The sequence below is a fragment of the Homarus americanus genome, unplaced genomic scaffold (assembly GCF_018991925.1).
Source record: "Homarus americanus isolate GMGI-L3 unplaced genomic scaffold, GMGI_Hamer_2.0 scaffold50281, whole genome shotgun sequence".
Taxonomy (NCBI): Eukaryota; Metazoa; Arthropoda; class Malacostraca; order Decapoda; family Nephropidae; genus Homarus; species Homarus americanus.
The window spans coordinates 1,279,941-1,285,307 of NW_024742338.1; the positions used below are offsets into that span (position 1 = coordinate 1,279,941).

The window sequence follows — 5,367 nt, forward strand, 5'->3', positions numbered from 1 at the left end:
TCAATGTCTTTATTTGTCACAAGTTAAAGTACAGCCATATTTGGAATAGGTGAAGTTGTAGAAAACGGGATCATATAGACAGCTTGCATCGTAGAAAACGGTGTTGTTTGAGCTGTAGAAAATAGAGGAAAATTTCCCATTTTCTTTTAGAAATTTCCAAGTTGAACAAAAAACGGGGATTTTTTCAAACTCACTATCTTTTTAAGATAGGTTCTGGCAACCCATTCTTTATTTTATAAGTTATTTTAGAGTGTTTATTGAACAACAAAGGTGATTTTTCAACTGAAAGAAAGTAGTTATTCCAAATTAGTTTTAAGTTAGTATTTTAATGTTTTGTTTGCAAACAGACTTTAACCATATTGACAATAGGTTTAGTCATAAAGCTCTCGACACAGATATCGTGTCTATGGACTATTGTCGTGTGATAGATCGACAATGTCCGAGCTTTTGTTTGCAAACAAACATCAAAACACCAACTCACAACCAATGAGGAATAACTACTCTTTCAGTTGAAAAATCACCTTTGTTGCTCAATAAACACTCTAACAACACCACATGTGTTCCCGTGTACCTGTAAGAAAAGGGAGAAACAAAAACAGCATTAAAATTCACACAATAATAGAAGTCAAATTATTCAACACATTAACTAATCTCAACATCTTTACTTTACTTATAATCATATTACATCAACTAATCTCAATGATGCATTTCAACATCTTTACTTTACTTTACATATAATCATATTACATCAACTAAACTCAATGATGCATTTCAACATCTTTACTTTACTTTACATACAATCATATTACATTAACTAATCTCAATTCTTCACACATTACCTTCATCTTCTCGTGTCGCTCCACTTCTTCTGGTGCCTAAATCACTTGCCATCGTCTTCTTCTACCTTAGGTGTCACTCAAAATGCACATCAGGCAATAAAGAAAAAACAAAATTCAACTCAAATACATATATTCTATACACTTAGCAATATAATACAGTACAGTACATCAAACATCATAGGGACAACACCTATGCATTCACAGGACATCATCTCCTCGGCTCCATACACCCCTATCACTGGAACACAGCTACAAGTTCACAGGACATCTTCTCGGCTCCAGTCACAGGGACGACAGCTATACCTTCACAGGACATCTTCTCGGCTCCAGTCACAAGGACGACGGCTATACCTTCACAGGACATCTTCTCGGCTCCATACACCCGTCACTGGGACCACGGCTATACATTCAAAGGACATCTCGGCTCCAGTCACAGGGACGACGGCTAGAAGTTCACAGGACATCTCGGCTCGATACACCCCAGTCACTAGAACAACTGCTATACGTTCACAGGACGTCATCTTCTTCTCGACCAAAGTCACAGGTACAACAGCTATACATTCACAGGACATCTTGGCTCCATACACCAAGACGACAGCTATACATTCACAGGACATCATCTTCTCAGCTCCAGTCACAGGGACGACAGCTATACGTTCAAAGGACATCTTCTTCTCGGCTCCATACACCCCACTCACTGGGACAACTGCTATACATTCACATGACATCTTTGCAGTTCCATACACCCTAGTCACAGAGACGACAGCTATACATTCAAAGGACATCTCGGCTCCAGTCACAGGGACGACAGCTACATGTTCAAAGGACATCGTCTTCTCAACCCGTCACAGATACGACGGCTATCCATTCACAGGACATCATCTTGGCTCCATACACCAAGACAACAGCTATACATTCACAGGACATCATCTTCTCGGCTCCAATCACAGGGACGACGGCTATACGTTCAAAGAACATCTTCTCGGCTCCATACACCCCGGTCACAGACACGCATAATCCTCGACGGCAACTTGGCCAAAGCGACTTCACCCCACGCTACAATCTGAAACGGAGAAAACATTTAGCAAATTCCAATTTCTTACCCGACAACTGCCACACTCTCCCACTAACAATGGACGTCAACTCGTAATGGCCTTTCCCATCAAATACATTATACGTACAAGGCGGTCCTCTTCATAACCACCACATCGTCACCTCCACAATAAATGCCCAATACTTGGTCGTCTCCTACATAGCCTCCATCCACCACTCTTTCCGATGCTTTCTCACGACAACATCTACAACCGATGCACCACTGAAAAAACAAATCCATAATAAACACCATTCCAAAAAGGTTCATGCATCCAATCTCCTTCGGGATCAACACGTCCCTCATATTCTTAATGGTTTGCCTACAACAAAAACTCACTCTCTTAAGCATTACCTCGTCAAAGCCCATGTCTACGAAAACAAAACTTCTTCCTTTTAAACCACACCATACACTACAAATACCAACTTCTTAGCAATATACACATACTCTACTACAAACCATTCACCAAGGCTAGTACCAATCATTACACAGCCTCGAGTGTGTAACAACAATACTAGCCTGCTACCAACTAACTTCTATACAATTACAATACATACCCACAACAAATTCACCTTTCATCTTACCCAAATTCAAACAAACGCTTCCTCTTTAACACAAACAATCGGCTCCTTACCCTTTCGCTCCCATCTCCGTCGCCGAGTAACCACTGCCTCTTCCACCATCACTGCCGCCTACCATTCCAAAAACTCCAATCCAGCCTAAAAAACAAACAGATCAACACATTAGTTCACGCCCTAAACCGCTCCAACGCCACACTCACCAAATATATATATGCCTCTACACAAGTCACAACATTTCTATTACCTGCTACATCCATTCTCCACATATACTAATCCAAAACTAACCTACAATTTACATCACGTCTTCCAACAATTACATTATACTCAATTTCTTACAACTAAATTCACTATGTCCCTAAACTATCACAAACAATTCACGATGCAACACACCACACCACTTATCTTAAACCGCCGCCGCTGCTGCTGCTGCTCAACACAGTCCATTGCACAGCCCCATACATGTAGTAGTCCACCCTTTCTGCAACCTGGTTACGGCACTACCCACCACCACTCCATCCTCAAACCTGAAAAACAACAACAAACCTTTCACACAACCTCCATAATGCACCATGCTTATTTCTCCCAACTTTAAACATCAATGGGTACTGCTAGCCGAAAAAACTCATATCACTTGCCTCTTATAACAAACTTTACCTACAACTTTCACATACAATAACAACTCACCTTCAAATAATACATTACACAATTTGACATCACCGTATCCAGTGTCGACGCGCTCCTCTCAACAATTCGCCCATATTCCTCCACCACCAACATGAAAACAACAAAACAATACGTCAATGTTACAAATACTCTACTCATCAAATTATAACAAAGTATAGGTAAAACTTCAATAAACAATACTTACACCTTTACGACCTCCCATTTCCAACATTCAGTCGAGCGTTAATGTCCCTCTGGATTATCACACACCAATCACGTCTTCTGGACTGCAACAACTCCTGTAAAAAACAATTACCACATCAATAACCACAACCAAAGTCCCTCTTCATTTTCATATCAAACAGACCCCACCTTCAACCACTTAACAGTATACATTACCTTTTAGCACATGCTGCACAGGTCGACTGGTTACAACACTTGGCTCCTTTCCAACATCGACTTCTCCCCCACCTCTGGATGGCGACCATACTTCCTCTTCGTTAGTCGATACAGTCAACACAAGACTATATTCTACTCTACCATTTTTCGATTTCTCATTACCACACTTTTTGAGAAGGGGAGGGGCCGAGGGGCATCCCCCCTCACCCCCCCCTTATTCCCATGCAAGGTGAAGGGCACAAGCACCTACACCGCCCAACTAGGCAGCATGCCAAGTTTGTGCTTGCCTAAAGGATCATAGCATTTTTTGTCAAGGGCGTACAACCCTCCAGTCTTTAACATTTTGTCGGCTACCTCCGACGACTTTCCCCAGATACGAATTCGCAACTTTCGATTTACAACGGGTACCTACTTTACTGCTAGGTCAACAGGGACAGAGGGGGTCTAGGAAGTGTGTCCAACCCACTTTCCACCGGCCCGGGAATCGAACCCGAGACGTCTCGCTTGCGAGGCGAGACCGGTACCGCTCTACCGCCGGCACCCCCACTTCGGCTGTGACCCCTTGTAAGACGGGCGTCAGTCAGCTACGGGTACGGTTCCTCGACTAAGTAGTGCCCTTTCACAGGTTTATACACCTCACTTAAGTCTCCCCGTGCCCATCTCTAGGCACTTTTGGGTGCACTAGAGAACCGAGGAACACCACCAGACCCCAACCTGAAAAAAGGTCACTCGTTACCCATTTATCAAATCTTTCTCACTACTATATAATAAACTCAATTTATCAAAACTCATTTACATTTTCTTTAATCTACAGCCAAGGCACAAAATTGCACATTTTAAACTTAACATTACCAAACTCAAGCCACAATCATTTATTTTAATGTCAACTTTTAACATTTCTATTGCTCTACGGCACAAGACCAAAAATCGATTTACAATTTCACAACTATTTTACAAACTTCAACGTCACTTACCCATCACTATTCCCCTAGTCTACCTCAAAAAAGTACCGGCTCCTTCCTCCTCCAACAACCTGAAAAAAGGGATTTATTACCTAACCTATAAAACTTACACTAATTCTCAATACAAATATATTAGCCATGAACCACTTATCAATTTTCATATTACAGCTACAACTTCTCTTTACTAAAAAACCACTACACCTTCCATTTTAAATACCGTATTGACGAATTCCTCACCGCAAGTGTAGACGCGATAGCCACCTAAAAACTTAAACCACGTTCTCTTCTCTATTCCACAGTATAAGCCTTCCGTACACCTGCAATAAAAGGCATCAAGCTTCAAAATTTACAACAGACAAGTGAAAATTAATGAAACAAAAGCACATACACAATAACAATTAATAACACTCTAGTCTGCGTATAAAACTAACACATGAACCATAACAGACGGTACACTACCACCTTACCTCGCCTCTATCTATGACAACAAAATACCACCGTAAACACACACACACAACCGAGAGTGTAGTACCATTATATAGCCTCCAGTATATAACAGCACAAACACAACACCCATTCAACAATTTCATTCACCTAAACTCTAAATTATGGGTCTACCTCTGTGCCGGTCACGTCTCTGCAAAAATCAACCTTTCCCACGCTAGTTGGCTCCAACTTAACGCTCACGCGGCAGCCCACTGCGGCTTCCTTGCGGTTGCTATTATCTGAAAATAAACTACTACAAAATCTTAAAAAAAACACCCACTACATTTTATGCCAACAACTACAAAACTCATTAATAAAAATTTCTTCACTATTTAACCAAATATACT

The 5,367-nt window shown here is 41.3% G+C and overlaps 1 long non-coding RNA gene across 1 annotated transcript; it reads right to left on the reverse strand.

Annotated features, from left to right (window-relative positions):
- Positions 1–2,172: 2,172 nt before the first annotated feature.
- LOC121876876 lies at positions 2,173–5,048 on the reverse strand. The gene is made up of 5 exons (XR_006090840.1): positions 4,772–5,048; positions 4,547–4,605; positions 3,573–4,286; positions 3,195–3,472; positions 2,173–3,034 (listed from the first exon to the last, which is right to left on the reverse strand). It is a non-coding gene; the product is annotated as an uncharacterized LOC121876876 (long non-coding RNA).
- Positions 5,049–5,367: the final 319 nt, after the last annotated feature.